Source organism: Loxodonta africana, chromosome 3 (genome assembly GCF_030014295.1).
Source record: "Loxodonta africana isolate mLoxAfr1 chromosome 3, mLoxAfr1.hap2, whole genome shotgun sequence".
Taxonomy (NCBI): domain Eukaryota; kingdom Metazoa; phylum Chordata; class Mammalia; order Proboscidea; family Elephantidae; genus Loxodonta; species Loxodonta africana.
This window is the reverse complement of record NC_087344.1, coordinates 47,855,939-47,877,953: the sequence shown is the minus strand read 5'-3', so window position 1 is coordinate 47,877,953 and position 22,015 is coordinate 47,855,939. Positions and strand designations below refer to the sequence as shown.

Genomic DNA, 22,015 nt, shown 5'->3' with positions numbered 1-22,015 from the left:
AGGCACCCCAGGGTGTGGGAACCAGCTAAGCATCATTTTCTGTACCCTGGACTCAAGGAGCATAGCCTCCGCAGCCTGAACTGGTTTCTTAGCCTCTCAGCTTGCATTGACCCTTCTGTCTAATGCGGGTAAAGAATCTTCTTGGTGAGGAGTAATGACAACCATCAAGAGCCAGTGGTGCAGTAAAGACTTACAGTTCTGTGGCTTTTCAGCCCAGGTGTGAAATAGCTGGTATACTCTTTACTTCTTTCCATTCAGCGCCAAGGGGACAGGAATGGTGATATTGACTTACATACTTGCTCGGCAAACAAGAATACAAGGGCACAGGGAGTTAAAGGGCCCTTGTGAAGACCTGGTGGCACAGTGGTTAAGTGCTACGGCTGCCATCCAAAAGGCTGGCAGTTCAAATCCACCAGCTGTGCTTTGGAAACCCTATGGGGCAGTTCTGTTTTGTTTTATAGAGTTGTTATGAGTTGAAATCAACTTGACAGCAATGGGTTTGTTTTGGTTTGTGAAAAACAGGCAAAGCAAGCAAAGGCAGAACCAAGAAGGAAGGGACCTGAGAACCTACAGGGGTGAGAGCCAGGGCTGGGAGTAGGGGGAATGTCCTCACTCTCAGTGGGCTCCAGCCTTCCATCCCAGATGCCGCATACACCCATACACCCTGCCCCCAAGGGTTTGTGATAATAGGGACCTGAACTGTAGGCACACATTATAAAAGACAACATAAATGAGAGTTTAGCTTTAGTGTATCTTTTTTTCATCTACTAAGAAATTTTCCATTTGTTCACCTTGGTCCTGAATTTACTTATTCATCCAATAGGATTACTCAGCACTTACTCCATGCAGCTAACAACAGAGAATTCAGAAGGCGGTAACAGTGTCCTACGCTATAGGGTTGCCGTGAGGTTTAAATGAGATAGACTATGTAAGGGGCACTGCAGTGTGCCAAGCTCAGAGTTGTCGTTAGGTGCCGGCAAGTCGATTTTCAACTCATAGCAACCCCCTGTGACACACTAGAACTGCCCCATAGGGTTTTCTAGGCTGTAATCTTTACAGGAGCAGATAGTCAGGTCTTTCTCCCGTGGAGCTGCGGAGTGGGTTCAAACCACCAACCTTTTTCAGTTAGCAGCTGAGCACGTAACCATTGAGCCACCAGGGCTCCTGAGCACAGAGTCGGTGCTCAAAAGATGTTAACCACTGCCTTCCCTCCTCTTCCTGCGTTTGTGTTTATTCTTGTACTGCCCCAGAGGCAGCCGGGTGAAGTGGTTAAAGACTTCACTCTGGTGCCAAGCTGCTTGGCTTCAAATCCTGCCTCTACTTCTTAGTAGACGTGTGACGTTTTTGTACCCCATTTTTCTAATCTATGGAATGGGGATGATAACGGTACCCACCTCGCAGGTTTGCTGGTAGAATTTAAAAGGTGTTATTTGTAAAGTAAAATCTCTGGATGGTGCAAACGGATCATGCACTCAGCTAACCACAAGGTGGGTGGTTTGAGTCCACCCAGAGGTGCCTCAAAGAAAGGTTTGGTGATCTACTTCTGAAAAGTCAGCCATTGAAAACCTTACGGAGCACAGTTCTACTCTGACACACTTGGGGTCACCATGAGTTGGAATGACTCGATGGTACCTTTATTTATAAGGTACTTAGAACAGTGCCTGACACACAGTAACTATGCTATCAAACCCGCTGTCATCAAGTGGATTCTGACTCGTGCTGCCCCCGTGTGTTAGAGAGTAGAACTGGGCTCCATAGGGCTTTCTTGGCTGTAGTCTTTACGAACGCAGATAGCCAGGTCTTTCTTCCCTGGTACTGCTAAAAAAAAAAAAAAAAAAACACCACCAGTAGGTGGGCTCAAAACACAACCCTTAGATTAGTAGTGGAATGCAAACCATTTGCACCACCCAGGGTTAGGGACCTTTTAACTAGCATGTAAATGTCAGCTATTATTAATATAATTACTCTGCTTTAACTAGGAGAGGAGCCCTAATGGCGCAGTGGTTAAAGTGCTCGGCTGTTAAAGGTCAGTGTTTTGGACCCACCAGCCAATTCACAGCAGAAAGATGTGGCACTCTGCTTCTGTAAAGATTACAGCCTTGGAAACCCCATGGGGCAGTTCTACTCTGTTCTACAGTCAGAATTGACTTGCCAGCAGTGGGTTTGGTTTTGGGTTGACTTTGGAAACCCTAGTGGTGTAGTGGTTAAGAGCTACAGCTGTTAACCAAAAGGTCTGAAGTTCGAATCCACCAGGTGCTCCTTGGAAACTCTATGGGGCAGTTCTACTCTGTCCTATAGGGTCGCTAGGAGTCAGAATGAACTCGATGGCAGTAGGTTTGGTTTTCTGGTTTCAGTAGACCCAGAGTGCTGATGTGATTTGCCTAAGGTCACACCAAGAGATAAGACAGAGCTGGTGGTTGCACCGGGACCTCCTGGATCCTGGTCCCCACCACACTGACCACCCGCTTCCTGCCAAAGAGGATTGGGCTTCATCCGGGTACTTGCTCTAGGGCTTTCTAGGCAGGTGCTCTGCCTCCAACAGGGGAGGGAATTCAAAGGAAGGAGCAGAGGAGATCCTGCCTCCGTGCCCTGCCGTTACCTCCCTGCCGCTGCCTCCCCAAGAGAGGCAGGAGCCACGCTCTCCCTGCGACCTTGACTTGCTCTGATGGTTACAAAAATGTGTGTGTCTCTCTGGTGAACCTTACGGGCGGCCACAGCGCTGATGGGGAGGGAAGAAAATGTCGTCAAGGCTGACAGGTCCCTGCCATCCAAGCTACCCAGGGCCAAGAGGTCTAGGTCTGCGGAACCAGGAGGAACTGCCCTGCTGCTGCTGTGCCGAGGGAAGAGGGCAAGGGGGTGCCAGGGTGCCCAAAAGCTGATTAGCAAAATACAAAAAACAACCAGCCAAACAAACCAACCCAGGTTGCCTAATTAACGTTGAATTTCAGATAAATGACAAATAATTTTTAATATAAGCAGCCTGGTGACTCGACAGTTAAGCGCTTGGCTGCTAACCGGAAGGTTGGCAGTTTGAACCCACCCAGCAGCTCCTAGGGAGAAAGACCTGGCCATCTGTTTCCATAAAGATTACTGCCTAGGAGACCCTATGGGGCAGTTCTACTCTGTCACGTGGGGTTGCTATGAGTCAGAACCGGCTTGACAGCACTTGACAACAACAAATATATTCTCTACTTTATTGCCGTTGTTGTTGTTGTTAGGTGCCACTGAGTTTGTTCGAACTCCTAGTGATCGTACGTACAACAGAATGGAACACTGCGTGGTCTTCCTCCGTCCTCACAATCGTTGCTATATTTGAGTCCATTGTTGGAGCCACTGTGTCAATCCATCTCATTAAGGGTCTTCCTCTTTTTCATTGACCCTTTACTTACCAAGTATGATGTCCTTCTCCAGGGACTGGTCCCTCCTAAGAACATGTCCAAAGTACGTAAGACAAAGTCTCACCATCCTTGCTTCTAATGAACATTCTGGCTGTACTTCTTCCAAGACAGATTTGTTCATTCTTTTGGTACCAAAAACCAAACCAAACCCATTGCCGTTGAGTCAATTCTGAGTCATAGAGACCCTATATTCTTTGGGTAGTCCGTGGTATATTCAATATTCCAAACCCTGAGTTCCCTAGTCCCAGCTTTCTTGTTCCCTCCTGTCTTCCAGGCCCTGCCCCAGGGCTGCTGTGCCCCTTTCGTCTTGTTTTGTTTCATGGGCCTGTTCAGTCTTTGGCTGAAGAAACCCAGTCTCTTCTTGAGAGGCATTTTCAGAATAGAAAGGGACAGTAAGACTATCTCCGACTCATCGCCACCTTAGAGCCTCCTAGGTGACAGCTGGCTCTTCGTCCTTCCAGCCCCAGATTCTGCACTTGCTCTCGTGGTTCTCCTGTGAAAGAATGGGCCCAAGGCAGTTTGGGCAGTGTGCCACCAAGGGGGCAGTGATGACCCCTCTCTAAGTAAAAAGGGCTGGACTTCGAAGCAAGAAAGCTTGGAAAGGGTGACTGGCCAGGTCCAGAGGGAGAGGATAGGGAGGTTCAAGAGGGAACAGGGAAGAAGAAGCAATAACATTTGTTGTGGGTTGAATTGTGTCCCCCCAACATATGTGTTGCAATCCTAACCCCTGTGTGTGGATGGAATCCTATTTGGGAATAGGGTCTGTTTTGTTATGTTAATGAGGTGTTATGGATTGAATTGAACCCCCCAAACAACTTGGCTAGGCCATGATTCCCAATATTTTGTGGTTGTCCACCATTTGGGGATCTGATGTGATTATCCTGTGTGTTGTAAATCCTAACTTCTGTGATGTTATTGAGGCAGGATTAGAGGCAGTTATGTTAACGAGGCAGGGTACAATCTACAGGATTAGGTTGTATCGTGAATCAATCTCTTTTGAGATATAAAAGAGAGAAGTGAACAGAGAGGAGAGGGACCTCATAACCACCAAGCAATAAGAGCTGGGAGCAGAGTGTGTCCTTTGGACTGGGCATCCCTGCCCCAAGAAGCTCCTAGACTAGGGGGAGATTGATGATCAGGACCTTCCCCTAGAGCCAATGGAGTAAGAATGCCTTCCCCTAGAGCTGGCACCCTGAATTCAGATTTCTAGCCTCCTAGACTTTGAAAGAATAAATTTCTGTTTGTTAAAGCCACCCATTTATGGTATTTCTGTTAGAGCAGCCCTAGATAACTAAGACATGAGGCCATATAAGTGTTGGGTGTGTTCTAAACCTAATCACTTTTGAGATATAAAAGGAATAGATTAGGTACAAGCTGGGGGAGACAGAAGCACATATGAGGATCACCAAGGAACTCCGGGGCTACAGACAGTGGTGTCACTAGGTTGGTGTCACCCAGTGCAGTAACTCATGGTGTCACACCCCTCCCCCCATAGACATCCTCCTGTACCAGACCATACAGAATACTTAGTAATGTTTATTATCAATTTTAATCATAGAATAATATGTGATAAATATCATTGTAAATTGATGAAATGTAATATTTTTTAGATTGTGAATGTTAATAACAAAATTGTTTTGTAAAATTTTTCTGCATTGAATTATAACATTATTAGTTATAATATTAATAATATTATTTTTAATTTTTCTTCTTTTCCTTTAATTACTACTTCATTCTCAAAAAGGTATTGATGTCATTGATATAGATTCACAAATGCAAATTACCACAATATTGTAGCTAAAACACTAGAAAATTCAAGAAACTCAGCAACTATAAAAACACCAGTAATAACAAAAATAACAGCACGTGCTTGTGGCACGTGCAGATAAAACCACGTGATTCAAAGCATCATTGTAATTGGGTGATAACGACAGCTCTGATCAGAGTGTATTAGAACGTTCAAAAAAGTAAATTAGCATAGAGTTTTAGCTTTGTAGGTATATTAACACATGTAAGCTGGGTATACGAAAAATGTTTTTGTTGTTATAATTATAACTAACTACAGGGATATATATATATATATATTTAATGTATTTATTGTGCTTTCCGTGAAAGTTTACGAATCAAGTCAGCCTCTCATACAATAAGCCATACACACCCCGCCGTGTACTCCCAGCTGCTCTCCCCCTAATGAGACAGCACATTCCTCCTCTCCACCCTGTATTCACCGTGCCCATTCAACCAGCTCCTGTTCCCCTCTGCCTTCTCAACTCGCCACCAGCCAGGAGTTGTTCACATAGTCTCGTGTGTCTACCTGAGCCATGAAGTTCACTCCTCACCAGCATCATTATCTATCTTGTAGTCCAGGCTAATCCCTGTCTGTAGAGTTAGTTTCAGGAATGGTTCCAATCTTGGGCTAACAAAGGGTCCGGGGACCATGACTATCAGGGTCCCACCAGTCTCAGTCAGACTGTTAAGCCTGGTCTTATTTACGAGAATTTAAGATCTGTATCTCAGTGTTATAGGGATATTTTTTTTTAATAATTTTTATTGTGCTTTAAGTGAAAGTTTACAAATCAAGTCAGTCTGTCACATATAAGCTTATATACACCTTACCACATACTCCCATTTACTCTCCCCCTAATGAGTCAGCCCGCTCCCTCCTTCCAGTCTCTCCTTTCGTGACCGTTTTGCCAGTTTCTAACCCTCCCATCTCCCCTCCAGACAGGAGTTGCCAATACAGTCTCAAGTGTCCACCTGGTACAAGTAGCTCACTCTTCATCAGCATCTCTCTCCAACCCATTCTCCAGTCCCTTCCATGTCTGATGAGTAGTCTTCGGAAATGGTTCCTGTCCTGGGCCAACAGAAGGTTTGGGGACCATGACCGCTGGGATTCTTCTGGTCTTAGTCAGACCATTAAGTCTGGTCTTTTTATGAGAATTTGGGGTCTGCATCCCACTGATCTTCTACTCCCTCAGGGGTTCTCTGTTGTGCTCCCTGTCAGGGCAGTCATCGGTTGTGGCCGGGCACCATCTAGTTCTTCTGGTCTCAGGATGATGTAAGTCTGTAGTTCATGTGGCTCTTTCTGTCTCAGGCTCATAGTTATCGTGTGACCTTGGTGTTCTTCATTCTCCTTTGATCCAGGTGGGTTGAGACCAATGGATGCATCTTAGATGGCCGCTTGTTAGCATTTAAGACCCCAGACGCCACAGTTCAAAGCGGGATGCAGAATGTTTTCATAATAGAATTTATTTTGCCAATTTACTTAGAAGTCACCTTAAGTCATAGTCCCCCAACCCCCGCCCTTGCTCCGCTGACCTTTGAAGCATTCAGTTTATCCTGGAAACTTCTTTGCTTTTGGTCCAGTCTGGTTAAGCTGACCTTCCCTGTATTGAGTATTGTCCTTCCCTTCACCTAAAGTAGTTCTCATCTACTAACTAATCAGTAAATAACCCTCTCCAACCCTCCCTCCCTCCCCCCTCTCATAACCACAAAAGAATGTGTTCTTCTCAGTTTATACTATTTCTCAAGAACTTATAATAGTGGTCTTATACAGTATTTGTCCTTTTGCATCTGACTAATCTGTCCTGTAGGGTCGCTATGAGTTGGAATCGACTCAGTGGCAATGGGTTAATTTCACGCAGCATAATGCCTTCCAGGTTCCTCCATGTTATCAAATGTTTCACAGATTCGTCATTGTTCTTTATCGATGCATAGTATTCCATTGTGTGAATATACCATAATTTATTTAACCATTCATCCATTGATGGACACCTTGGTTGCTTCCAGTTTTTTGCTATTGTAAACAGTGCCGCCATAAACATGGGTGTGCATATATCTGTTCGTGTAAAGGCTCTTATTTCTCTAGGGTATATTCAGAGGAGTGGGATTTCTGGGTTGTATGGTAGTTCTATTTCTAACTTTTTAAGAAAACGCCAGATAGATTTCCAAAGTACCATTTTACATTCCCACCAGCAGTGTATAAGAGTTCCAATCTCTCCACAGCCTCTCCAACATTTATTATTTTGTGTTTTTTGGATTAATGCCAGCCTTGTCGGAGTGAGATGGAATCTCATCGTAGTTTTAATTTGCATTTCTCTAATGGCTAATGATCGAGAGCATTTTCTCATGTATCTGTTGGCTGCCTGAATATCTTCTTTAGTGAAGTGCGTGTTCATATCCTTTGCCCACTTTTTGATTGGGTTGTTTGTCTTTTCATGGTTGAGTTCTAACAGAATCATATAGATTTTAGAGATCAGGTGCTGGTCAGAGATGTCATAGCTGAAAAGTTTTCCCAATCTGTAGGTGGTCTTTTTACTGTTTCGGTGAAGTCTTTAGATGAGCATAGGTGTTTGATTTTTAGCAGCTCCCAGTTATCTGGTTTCTCTTTGTCATTTTTACTAATGTTTTGTATTCTGTTTATGCCTTGTATTAGGGCTCCTAACATTTCCCCTATTTTTTCTTCCATGATCTTTATTGTTTGAGTCTTTATGTTTAGGTCTTTGATCAACTTGGAGTTAGTTTTTGTGCATGGTGTGAGGTATGGGTCCTGTTTCATTTTTTTTGCAAATGGATATCCAGTTATGCCAGCACCATTTGTTAAAAAGACTATCTTTTCCCCAATTAACTGACACTGGGCCTTTGTCAAATATCAGCTGCTCATATGTGGATGGATTTATATCTGGGTTCTCAATTCTGTTCCATTGGTCTATGTGCCTGCTGTTGTACCAGTACCAGGCTGTTTTGACTACTGTGACTGTATAATATGTTCTAAAATCAGGTAGAGTGAGGCCTCCCACTTTCTTCTTCTTTTTCAGTAGTGCTTTACTTATCCAGGGCTTCTTTCCCTTCCATATGAAGTTGGTGATTTGTTTCTCCATCACTTTAAAAAATGTCATTGGAATTTGGATGGGAAGTGCATTGTATGTATAGATGGCTTTTTGTAGAGTAGACATTTTTACTATGTTCAGTCTTCCTATCCATGAGCAAGGTATGTTTTTCCGTTTATGTAGGTCCCTTTTAGTTTCTTGCACTATTACTTTGTAGTTTTCTTTGTATAGGTCTTTAACATCTTTGGTAAGATTTATTCCTAAGTATTTTATCTTCTTGGGGGCCACTGTGAATGGTATTGATTTGGTGATTTCCTCTTCAGTGTTCTTTTTGTTGATGTAGAGGAATCCAAGTGATTTTTGTATGTTTATCTTGTAACCTGAGACTCTGCCAAACTCTTCTATTAGTTTCAGTAGTTTTCTTGAGGATTCCTTACGATTTTCTATGTATAAGATCATGTCATCTGCAAATAGAGATACTTTTACTTCTTCCTTGCCAATCTGGATGCGCTTTATTCTTTGTCTAGCCTAATTGCTCTGGCTAGGACCTCTAGCACAATGTTGAATAAGAGCGGTGATAAAGGGCATCCTTGTCTGGTTCCTGTTCTCAAGGGAAATGCTTTCAGGCTCTCTCCATTTAGAATGATGTTGGCTGTTGGCTTTGTATAGATGCCCTTTATTATGTTGAGGAATTTTCCTTCAATTCCTATTTTGCTGAGAGTTTTTATCAAGAATGGGTGTTGGGCTTTGTCAAATGCCTTTTCTGCATCAATTGATAAGATCATGTGGTTTTTGTCTTTTTTTTTATTATATGGTGGATTACATTAATGGTTTTTCTAATATTAAACCAACCTTGCATACCTGGTATAAATCCCACTTGATCATGGTGGATTATTTTTTTGATATGTTGTTGAATTCTATTGGCTAGAATTTTGTTCAGGATTTTTCATCTATGTTCATGAGGGATATAGGTCTGTAATTTCCTTTTTTTTGTGTGGTGTCTTTACCTGGTTTTGGTATCAGGGGTATGGTGGCTTCATAGAATGAGTTAGGTAGTATGCTATCATTTTCTATGCTTTGAAATACCTTTAGTAGTAGTGGTGTTAACTCTTCTCTGAAAGTTTGGTAGAACTCTGCAGTGAAGCCGTCCGGGCCAGGGCTTTTTTTTGTTGGGAGTTTTTTCATTACCTTTTCAATCTGTTTTTTGTTATGGGTCTATTTAGTTGTTCTACTTCTGATTGTTAGTTTAGGTGGGTAGTGTTTTTCTAGGAATTCATCCATTTCTTCTAGGTTTGCAAATTTGTTAGAGTATACTTTTTCGTAATAATCTGATACGATTCTTTTAATTTCAGTTGGGTCTGTTGTGATATGGCCCATCTCGTTTCTTATTCAGGTTATTTGTTTCCTTTCCTGTATTTCTTTAGTCAGTCTGGCCAATGGTTTATCAATTTTGTTAATTTTTTCAAAGAACCAGGTTTTGGCTTTCTTAATTCTCTCAATTGTTTTTCTGTTCTCTATTTCATTTAGTTCAGCTCTAATTTTTATTATTTGTTTTCTTCTGGTGCCTGATGGATTCTTTTGCTGCTGTCTTTCCATTTGTTCAAGTTGTAGGAACAGTTCTCTGATTTTGGCCCTTTCTTCTTTATGTATGTGTGTATTTATCGATATAAATTGACCTCTGAGCACTGCTTTTGCTGCGTCCCAGAGGTTTTGATAGGAAGTGTTTTCATTCTTGTTGCATTCTATGAATTTCTTTATTTCCTCCTTAATGTCTTCTATAACCCAGTCTTTTTTGAGCGGGGTATTGCTAAGTTTCCAAGTATTTGATTCCTCTTCCCTGATTTTTCTGTTATTGATTTCTACTTTTATGGCCTTGTGGTCTGAGACGATGCTTTGTAATATTTCGATGTTTTGGATTCTGCAAAGGTTTGTGTTATGACCTAATATGTGATCTATTCTAGAGAATGTTACATGTGCACTAGAAAAAAAAAGTGTACTTTGCAGCTGTTGGGTGGAGTGTTCTGCATAAGTCTATGAGGTCAACTTGGTTGGTTGTAGCAATTAGGTCTTCCGTGTCTCTATTGAGCTTCTTATTGGAAGTCCTATCCTTCTCCGAAAGTGGTGTGTTGAAGTCTCCTACTATAATTGTGGAGGTGTCTATCTCACTTTTCAGTTCTGTTAAAGTTTGTTTTATGTATCTTGCAGCCCTGTCATTGGGTGCATAAATATTTAATATGGTTGTATCTTCCTGGTCAATTGTCCCTTTAATCATACGTAGTGTCCTTCTTTATCCTTTGTGGTGGATTTAACTCTGAAGTCTATTTTGTCAGAAATTAATATCGCTACTCCTGCTCTTTTTTGATTGTTGTTTGCTTGATATATTTTTTTCCATCCTTTGAGTTTTAGTTTGTTTGTGTCTCTAAGTCTAAGGTGTGTCTCTTGTAGGCAGCATATAGACAGATCATATTTGTTTATCAAGTCTGAGACTCTCTGTCTCTCTATTGGTGCATTTAGTCCATTTACATTCAGTGTAATTATAGGTAAGTATGTGTTTAGTGCTGTCATTTTGATGCCTTTTTGTGTGTGTTGTTGACAATTTCATTTTTCCACTTTTTTGTGCTGAGACGTTTTCTTTGTAAATTGTGTGTTCCTCATTTTCATAGTAGTCGAATTTATGTTTGCTGAGTCATTATGTTTTTCTTGGTTTTTATTTTGAGTTATGGAATTGTTAGACCTCTTTGTGGTTACCTTAATATTTACCCCTATTTTTCTAAGGAAAAACCTAACTTGTATGGTCCTATGTTGCCTTGTTTTCCTCTCCATATGGCAGTTCTATGCCTCCTGTATTTAGTCCCTCTTTTTGATTATTGTGATCTTTTACATAATGACTTCAATGATTCCCTGTTTTGAGCATTTTTTCTTTTTAAAATTAATCTTAATTTGTTTTCATGATTTCCTTATTTGAGTTGATATCAGGATGTTCTGTTCTGTGACCTTGTGTTGTGTTGGTATCTGATGTTATTGATTTTCTGACCAAACAATTTCCTTTAGTATTTCTTGTATCTTTGGTTTGGTTTTTGCAAATTCTCTAAGCTTGTGTTTATCTGTAAATGTTTTAATTTCACCTTCATATTTGAGAGAGAGGTTTGCTGGATAAATGATCCTTGGCTGGCAGTTTTTCTCCTTCAGTGCTCTATATATGTCATCCCATTGCCTTCTTGACTGCATGGTTTCTGCTGAGTAGTCTGAACTTATTCTTATTGATTCTCCTTTGTGGGAGACCTTTCTTTTATCCCTGGCTGCTTTTAAAATTTTCTCTTTATCTTTGGTTTTGGCAAGTTTGATGATATGTCTTGCTGATTTTCTTTTTGGATCAGTCTTATATGGGGTTTGATGAGCATCTTGGATAGGTATCTTTTAGTCTTTCATGATGTCAGGGAAGTTTTCTGCCAACAGATCTTCAACTATTCTCTCTGTATTTTCTGTTATCCCTCCTTGTTCTGGAACTCCAATCACAGGCAAGTTATTCGTCTTGATAGAGTCCCACATGATTCTTAGGGTTTCTTCATTTTTTCAAATTCTTTATCTGATTTTTCTTCAACTATATTGGTGTCAATTGCCTTATCCTCCAACTCCCCCACTTTGCATTCCAATTGCTCAATTCTGCTCCTCTGACTTCCTATTGAGTTGTCTAATTCTGTAATTTTACTGTTAATCTTTTGATTTCTGAATGCTGTCTGTGGATTCTTGCAGCATATTAATTTTTCCACTATGTTCTTGAATAATCTTTTTTATTTCTTCAACTGCTTTATCAGTGTGTTCCTTGGCTTTTTCTGTAGGTTGCCTTATTTCATTTTTGAGGTCATCCCTGATGTGATGTCTTGAAGCATTCTGTAAATTAGTTTTTTATATTCTGCATCTCGCAATTCCAGGATTGTATCTTCATTTGGGAAAGATTTTGACTCTTTAATTTGGGGAGTTGTAGAAGCAATCATGGTCTGCATCTTTATGTGGTTTGATATCGACTGCTGTCTCCGAGCCATCTATAAGATATTGTAATGATTTATTTTATATTTGCTCACTGAGTCTTATCTTGTTTTGTTTTCTTTCAATATACGTAGATGGGCTACTAGATTGCACTGTCTTGATTGTTGTAGGCTTTGAATCACTTATGTCCTCTTACCAGCTGGTTTGAGCTGTTACCAGAAATATAAGTCTAAGAGTCAATTCACTATTCTTGAGTAGAATCTGATTTTGGGTCACCAAGTATGTGGAGTAGACTGTCACCTATTGCCTTAGAGGAGTAGTGGTGATAGTTGTGTGCACCAGATTCTAGTAGCAGGAGGGGGTCACATTCCAGGGGGGTCAGGATGCTGACAGGCTTCCCCCAAGTGCCAGTGAGGAAGGTGTGTCTCTATTCCTAAAGCACTTTGGTGGGTGGGCTCTGCAGCTGTACCTTAGGCTCCCAATGCATATACCTCTACAGATTAGTAGATGTCACTATCCTCAGACCCCTATGGCAGGAGGTTAGGTGGTTTGGGTGGAGCTTCAGCCCTCAGTTCCCCATTGTGGGTCAGTGAGGGCTCTGTTTAATAGGTAGAGATATCAGACCTGGGAAACTTGTCTTTCCAGTAATCCACTAAAACAATTACTGTCAGATCACTATCAGAATTGCCTTTGCATTATAATAGCCACCTTGTTCCCTATAGGGATGAAAGCCCAAGACTGCGGATCTCATATGCTTGGCTGGAGCTGGTTCTGTTTTTTAGACCAATTTTTGGGAAGTCAGGGAAGGATTCTTGGTCCCTGGGCAGAAGAATGGGTTAGGAAAAGACACACACAAAAAAAAATGCAGAGCACATCACTCTCTGACCCAGGAAATTTCAATGTTAATGAAGCCACCTGGGAAGGGGAGGGGAGGGAGCAGATAGATAGGAGAGAGTAGCACCCAGGAATATAGACAAAGTTACTTATCTTGCTTGATGAGGACTGTTTTACCTGAGATTCCTGAGGGGTGAGTGGACTGTGTGGTTGACTGGGTCGAGATTGCCCCCGAGGGTCAGGCCCACATCCTGTGCATGTGCTGTCTCAGAAGCCGTGGTCAGTTCCTCTGCTCCCAGTCCAAAGCCTAGCGCCAAGGTTCCCTGACTGGGACGCCACACTCCAGGCTCCAAAACCAGTCGCTGCCTCCTGGTGACTTCTCCTCCTGTTAGCTACGTCGCTGCACAGCCTGCGTGCACTGGCTGGGCTTCCCCCGAGATCACTTCTGGGGGCTAGGGCTGCGTCCCCTGTTTGCGCCATCTCAGGATGCCATGCTTATCTCCCCTGTGCCCAGTCCAAATCCCGGCGCCAAGGTTTTCTGACTGGGATGCTGGCTCCTGGCTCCGAAAACAGCCGCTGCTTCCCCGTGGTTGCTCGTTCTGTCGTTAGCCATGTCAGTGTGCAGCTTGCTTGCGCTGGCTGAGTCTCTACGGAGGTTACCGCAGGGAGCTAGGGGTTAGAGCTGTGTCCCATGCCTGCCCTGCCTCAGCAAGCTGCTATCAGCCCCACCATTCGGCACCAGGGAACCTCAAGGGCTCAAGGCTGTGGAGCGGGTCACGGGTTCTAGAAGCGGTTGCTGGTTCAGTGCGCAGCTTTTTGTTCACCTGTCACTCAGGTCAACTCTTTAGATCTGTGTTTGATGGTCAGGGTTCGTAGATTGTCATGTATGTGATCTATTCACTTGTTTTTCCAAGTCTTTGTTGCAAGAGGAATCTGAGGTAGCGTCTACCTAGTCAGCCATCTTGGCCCTGCCTCCTATAGGGATATTTTTATAAAAAATAATAAATTTCTGCTGAAACACTGCACAAAATTTTATAGACTGTGATTTTGGTGTCACCCCCTCTGACAGTGTCACCCAGTGTGATCTGCACCCCCTGCACCTCCCTAGTGGCTGGCTACAGAAGCTGAGACAAGTGTCTTCCCCCAGGGCAGACAGAGAGCGAAGCCCCAGAGCCGGGGGCCCTGAGTTCGGACTTCGAGCCTCCTGAACTGTGGGAAAATGAATTTCTGTTCTTTAAAGCCACCCATGTGTGGTATTTCTGTTACAGCAGCACTAGGGCACTAAGACAATGTCCCTCACATATATGCAGCGATCTTTACTTTCTAGAATTTCCACAGCTGTTATATCATCTTCCTTTTACAGCAGCCCAGTGGAGTAGGTAGGGAATAAAAACACAGAAATGTTGAGCTGAATGGTGTTTCTCAAATTGTCATCTGAGGACCATGTGTGTAAGAATGACTGGGGAGCTTATTTGAAATGCTGAGTGTTGGGCCCCCAGACCTGAGTGAGAGTCCAGGATCTGCATTTTAACAAGCCCCCACCTCCAGGGGCTCCAGTGCTCACAAATGCTTTAGAACCCACACTGGAGTGGAAAGGGCTGTTGCTGGGACTATGGAAACCCAAGGGCTAGTCTTGTAACTAACTAGCTGTGTGACCTTATACAAATTACCCATTTTCTCTGTGCCTCAGATTTTTCTTTTATAAACAAAGGAGTTTGAGTAGGAGGATTTTAAAGTTTCTTTCAACTCTACAATTCTGTGGTTTCAAGGGAAGGTAATATTGTCCTTATTTTAAAAATTAGGAAGTTGAGGACAAGGGAGGCCAGGTGCCCTCAGAGGCCACTCTGCTGGAATTTAGGGGCTGTTCCTTTGTAGTGAGGCACTGGTGGTTCAGTGAAAGAATTTTTGCCTTCTATGTGGAAGACCCAGGTTTGATTCCCAGCCAATACACCTCATTTGTGGCCACCGTCTATCAGTGGAGTCTTGCCTGTTGTGTATTGTTGAACAGGTTCGGCGTAGCTTCCAGACTAAGATGGACTGGGAAGAAAGACCTGGCGATCTCCCTCTGAAAATCAGTCAGTGAAAACCCCATGTATCACAGTGGTCCAATCTACAACTGATCATGGAGATTGCATAGGACTGGGGAGCATTTTGTTCCATTGTGCATGCATGGAGTTGCCATGAGTCAGGGCCTGACCCGATGGCAGCTAACAACAACAACATCAGTCTGTGCAGTAGAGGAGGGGGCAGGGAGCACCCCACCAACCCAGGGGTCTGGTCTCACAGGCCCAAGATGCTGTCACAGCATGGAAGGCCATTCTGCATGTTCTCCCAAGCCTTGTCCTGGAGCCACAGGGAGGAAACGCCACTGGGATGAGAACCTGCAGCCGGCCGGGCATGGAGCTTGCTCTGTGCTTCTCTTTGGAAATACGTAGAGGGAACAAACTTTCCCAATTGACAAGACTCACTCCACACCTGGAAAGGGGACTACAGAAAAGGGATGTGCAGGTCCCAGGGTCGGGGGCTGAATTTGCTGAGGTGCCCTCCTTCAAATCCCTGTAGCCACTGCCACATTGGCCAGCAGGTCGTGGCCCACAGTGATAGGGAGGACTCTTTGGGCGAGCCTCTGCCAAATCTCCCAGTAACTCTACTTTCCTTTAGTGGTGTCCAAATGAGTGGGGACATTTTATCACACTAGTAAGATCAATGGTATTCCAGCCAGAGGGACAAAAACAGACAGCTTGCCTGGAGAGCATACAGCTCCTCTCTCCCAGATGACTCCCAGGTGACTCTATTTCTTTTTCTTCTTTTTAAAATTAAATTAGTAAAAAAATAAAACACCAGTTGCCATCGAGTTGATTCCCACTAATGACGACTCCATGTGTGTTAGAGTAGAACTGTGCTCCATAGGGTTTTTAATGACTGACTTTTTGGAGGTAGCTTGCCAGGCCTTTCTTCCAAGGTGCCTGGGTGACTTGACCCTCCAGCCTTTCAGTTAGCAACTAAGTGTGTTAACATTTTGCACCACCCTGGGATTCCTTAAAAATAAAAAGGTTTTATTTTCTGATTACAAAAATAACATGCTCATTGTAGGCTTGGGAAATATAAATAAGTGTAAGGAAGAAAGAACTAGAATACCATCACTATTAAAGTTTTGGTATATTTTATTTCCGTGAGATGTGTGGGGGTGTGTGCATCTACACATATACACATATTTAAACAAACTGATATTACACTGTATGTTTTCTTTTCATCTTTTTCAATGTTGTTGATTTTGTATTTGCTCTTTATATTTTTCTTGTTTTTTATTTTCATGTGTAGGATTGTTGGTTTCCTTTGTGGTTACCTTAATATTTACCCCTATTTTTCTAGGTGTAAACTAATCTTTTATTTCTTTGTATGGCCTTGACTTCCTCTCTATATGAAAGATCCATGACTACAATTTTTAGCCCCTCTTTCTTGTTTTAATGTTGTCATCTTTTACATATTGACGTCTCTGTTTCCGTATTTTCAATGATTGAGATTTGATTTATTTTTATGACTTCTGTATCTGGGTTGATATCTGGTTGTCCTGTCCTGTGTTCTAGTCTTGGGTTGTTAGCTGATGTTATTGGTTTTCTAACCAGAGATCTCCCTTTAGTGTTTCTTGTAATTTTGGTTTGGTTTTTGCAAATTCCCTAAATTTCTTTTTATCTGGAAATGACCTAATTTTGCCTTCGTATTTGAGAGACAGTTTTGCTGGATATAGGATGCTTAGCTGACAATTTTTTTCCTTCAGTGCTTTATATATGTCATCCCACTTCCTTCTTGCTTGCATGGTTTCTGCTGAGTAGTCAGAGTTTAGACTTATTGACTTTCCTTTTTAGGTGACTTTTTGTTTCTCTCTAGCTGCTCTTAAAATTCTCTGTCTTTGGTTTTGGCAAGTTTGATTATGTCTTGTTGACTTTCTTTTGGGATCTGCCTTATGTGGGATTTGATGAGCATCTTGGATAGACATCTTTTCATCTTTTACGATATCAGGGAAGTTTTCCACCAACAAATCTTCAATAATTCTCTGTGTATTTTCTGTTCTCCCTCCCTGTTCTGGTACTCCAATCACTCATAGGTTATTTCTCTTGATAGAGTCCCACATGATTCTTATAGTTTCTTCATTTTTTAAAAATTCTTTTATCTGATTTTTCTTTGAATATATTGGTGCCCAGTGTTTATCTTCAATCTCACTAATTCTAACCTTAATTCGCTCCTATGACTTTCTATCCAGTTGTCTAATTCTGAAATTTTATGGTTAATGTTCTAAATTTCTGATTGCTGTCTCTCTATGGATTCTTGCAGGCTATTAAATTTGTCATTATAGTCTTGAATAACCGTCTTAATTTCCTTGACTGCTTTATCTGTGTGTTCCTTGGCTTGTTCTGCATTTTGCCTGACCGCCTTCCTGATAGCTTGAAGAGTTCTGTATATTAATCGTTTGCATTCTACCTCTGGTAATTCGAGGAATAGATCTTTGGCCAGGAGAGTCCTTGATTCTTTGTTTTGGGAGCTTGTTGAAGTGATCATGGTCTGCTTCTTTATGTGATTTGATATTGACTGTTGTCTCCGAGCCATCTATAAGTTATTGTATTAATTTATTTTACGTTGGTATACTGTGTCCTAGCTTCTTGCTTTGTTTTGTTTTGATATGCCCAAATAGGCTGCTGGAGTGAGTTATCTTGATTATTTGCACCTTTGAAGCTCTAGAATCCTGTCTCCAGATGGCTAGAGCTGTTACCATGTATATGAGCCTAGGAGTCCATTCACTTTCCTTGTATGGATTCAGCTCAGGTGTCCAGGTAGTCAGTCACCAAGTATGAGGTGCAGGCTCTCTCTTATAGTCTTAGAGGAGCAGGGGCATTTGGTGTACGCACAGGTATCTGGTTGCAGCCAGGGGCCACACTCTGAGCAAGGCAGTGTGCTGACAACTGTCCCCCAAGTGTATGTAAAGAAAGTGTGTCCCTGTTCCCAGAGTGCACAGCTGGGTGGGTTTTGCAGCTGGACCATGGGTACCCAATGCTTTTGGCTGTAAGGACTGGGAAGCATCACTTATCCTTGAATCCCTGTCGAAGGTGGCTAGGTGACGTGGGTGGAGCCACCAGTCCTCAGGCCCCTGATGTGGGTAGTTGAGGACCCTGCTTAATAGGCAGAGTGGTGTCAAATGTCAAAAACCCTCCTCTCCACCACACAACTGAAACATTAAAGTCAGATCTCAGGCACATACACCATTGTAGTCAGCCAGCAAGGGCCTAAGCTCCTGAAATGGGCCCACACAGGTCCATGCAGGGGTGAAAGACATTCAAAGTCTGCGGACCGTTTGTGCCTGGACAGGAGCCAGTTCTGCCCTGAGTTCCCAGCTTAGGGGATCCAGCAGATTATTTTTCCCCCATTTGCTAATGTGTTCCTTCTCCAAAGCTCAGGGCAGCAGGACCTATCTCAGGCGCAGTGAAATTGACAGCCACTGGAGCTGGCTTGGGAGCTAGGACAGAGGGAGGAGGGATCAGAAAAATGGGAGAGAGTTCTTTCGCAAGGGATGCTGTTTGATCCGCGTGGCCTAGAGTGCTGTTCTTTGCTGATTCTGGAGGCGTGAGTAGACTACATGTGGCTTGCTTTCTCTCCCTGAGAAAACTGTGTCCCGGAGGCTACTACCAGCCCGGCCACGGTCATCCCAGGGAATCATGCCTGAGGGGCACCAGTTCCTGCTGAGTCAGGTCCAACAACTCCTTGCTGATGCTTAGCCATCTCTCCCTCCCCCTGCCACTCAGTCCGATTTCCTAACTTTGCCTTTGATGTTCAGTGTTCCTAGCTTGGCATATATAATTGATTCACTTGTTTGGGGGTGTCTCTGTTGTAAGAGGAATCATCGGAAGCGTCTGGCTACTCCACCATCTTCCCATTACCTTCTTGCCTGCATGGTTTCTGCTGAGTAATCAGAGCTTAGTCTTATTGATTCTCCTTTGTAGATGCCTTTTCATTTATCCCTGGCTGCTCTTAAATTCTCTCTTTATCTTTGGTTTTGGCAAGGTTGATTATAATACATCTTGGTGACTTTCTTTTGGGGTCTACCTTGTGTGGGGTTCAATGAGCATCTTAGATAGATATTGTCTCATCTTTCACAGCGTCAGGGAAGTTTTCTGCCGACAAATCTTCAACAATTTTCTCCCCGTTCTGGCACTCCAATCACCATAGGTTTTTCCTCTTGACAGAGTCCCACATAATTCTTAAGGTTTCTTCATTTTTTTTTTTCTTTTATCTGATTTTTCCTCAAATAAGTTGGTGTCAAGTGCTCTATCTTCAATTTCACCAATTCTGATTTCCTTGCCTCAATTCTGCTCCTATGACTTTCTATTGAGTTGTCTGATTCTGAAATTTTATTGTTAATCTTCTGGATTTCTGTTTTCTGTCTCTCTTTGGAGTCTTAAAACGAAAACCAAACCCATTGCTTCGAGTTGATTCCAACTCATAGCAACCCTGTAGGACAGGGTAGAACTGCCCTGTAAAGTTTCCAAGGAGTGCCTGTTAGATTTGAACTGCCAATCTTTTTGGTTAGCAGCCATAGCACTTTCTCACTTGTTAAATTTGTCATTATGCTCTTCTGTAATTTTCTTAAGTTCCTCTATTGCTTTGTCGGTGTGTTCCTTGGTTTGTTCTACATTTTTGCCTGATCTCCTTCCTGATCTCTTGAAAAGTTCTGTGTATTACTTTTTTTATATTCTACCTCTGGTAATTCCAAGAAATTATCTTCCTCTGGAAGATTTCTTGATTCTTTGTTTTAGGAGCTTGCTGAAGCCATCATGGTCTGCCTCTTTATGTGATTTGATATTGATTGTTGTTTCCCAGCTATCAATAAATTATTATTGTTATTTATTTTATGTTTGCTTACTGTGTCCTAGTTTCTTGTTTTGTTTGTTTTGATATGCCCAAATAGGTTACTTATGTGAGCTAGTTTGATTATTGGTGCCTTTGAAGCTCTTAGTTCTTGTCACCAGGTGATTAGATCTGTTACTAGGTATGTGACCTCAGGAGTCAGTTTACTTTTCTTGAATGGATTCAGCTCAGGTGTCCAGGTAGTTGCTCACCAAGTGTGTGGTGCAAGCTCTCACCTACAGTCCTAGACAGGCTGGGGTGATTGGTGTAAACACAGGTAACTGGCTGCAGTAGGGGGTCATTGCTGATCAAGGCAGGGGACTGATGGCTGACCCTGAGTGTCTGGGTGGAAGGTGTGTTCCTGTTCCCTAGAGCGTGTAGGTGGGTGGGTTTTGCAGCCAAACTATGGGTACCCAATACTGTTGCCTGTATGGACTGGAAAGCACCACTAATTCTTGGATCTCTGTTGGGGAGGGTAGATGGTATGGGTGGAGCCACCAGTCCTCAGGCCTGTGATATGGGTAGGTGAGGATCCTGCTTAATAGGCAGAGTGGTGTCAAATGTCACGGAGCTACCACTCCACCATATAGCTTAAACTGTTGAAGTTGGGCTTCAACTATATACCCTGTTGTATTGTGCTAATGAGGGCCTACACTGTTGAAGTGGGCCCACATGGGTCTGTGCAGGAGTGAAAGGCATTCAAAATCTGTGGACCCCTTATGCCTGTGCCTAGGCAAAGGAGCTGTACCTGCCTTAAGTTCTTGGCTTAGGGGACCTGGCAGATTATTTTTTCCTGTTTGTTAATTCATTCCCTCTCCAAGGCCAGAAGAATGGCTCAGGACACATGATGGGTCCTACTTCTGGCCCAGGGGATGAGCCAATCTCTGAAGCCAGCCCAGGACCCAGCGCTAAGTGGGAAGGGGGCAGGTAAATGGGAGAGAGGTTTTTCCCAAAGGGGTGTTTTTTGATCTGTGTGGTAGGCTGGACACATGTACTTTTGCTGATTGAGCTTTGCTTTTCACTGGTTCTGGAGGCTTGAGGAGACTCTACCGCTCAGTCTCTCCTGGTGTGGAAAATGCATCCCTAGTGCCACTGCTTGCCTCACCATGCTTGTCAGCCAGTCCAGTCTGCAAAGTGCAGACTGCGCCAGGCCTGGCAACTCCTCGCTGCTTCCGAACCGTCTCTCCCTCCCCCTGCCACTCAGTCCATTTCCTCAGCTTTGCCTTTGATGTTCAGGGCTCCTAGATTGTCACATATAATTGATTTACTTGTGTTTTCTGGGTCTTTGTTGCAAGAGGGACCACAGGAAGCATCTCACTACTCCACGATCTTGGCCCTGCCTCTCTGCTGTATATTTTTATTACTGTTTTTTTCTCTTATTGAGTTGTAAGAGTTTCTTGTCATTACAGTTCTTTGAAATTTAACATTTGATGGCCATGTAATAGATTGTTGTATAGGTATATTAATTGAGCCTGTCTCCTGTTGTTATGGCCTGGTTCCTTTTATTTTTCATATATTAAAATGCTGAGATGAACATCCTAATACATGTAAAGTTTGTGGAAACCTCTCATTATCCCTTTAGGGTGGATTCTTTGAAGTAGAAATGCAAGATCAAAGTCTATGTATTATTTGCAATCTGTGGATGCATTTTTGCCTGATTGCACCCTAGAACAGCAAATACAGAGTACCTACCTGGTCACACCATTGCCAGGTTTATGTTTTATTATTTTAAAAAAGTTCCAACATGATAGGCAAAAAAAAAAAAAGCATTATTGCTTTCAAAAAAACAACAAAAAATCCCAAATCCATTACCATTAGGTTGACTCCAACTCATATTGATCCTGTAGGACAGAGTAGAACTGCCCTATAGGGTTTGCAAGGCTGTAAATCTGTACAGAAGCAGACTGCCCCAAATTTCTCCTATGGAGCAGCTGGTGGGTTTGAACCTCCAGCCTTTTTGTTAGCAGCCAAGGGCTTAAGCACTGTGCCACCTGGGCCTTAATTTGCATGATTTGATCACTGATGTGAGTGAACATTTTGTATGTTTATGTACCTAAGAGAATCCTGTTC

The 22,015-nt window shown here is 42.8% G+C and overlaps 1 protein-coding gene across 1 annotated transcript in view; it reads left to right on the top strand.

The window, feature by feature from the left end:
* LRRC38 (leucine rich repeat containing 38) overlaps nt 1–22,015 on the top strand; it is a 45,106-nt gene that overhangs the window by 1,177 nt on the left and 21,914 nt on the right. The window lies entirely within an intron of this gene.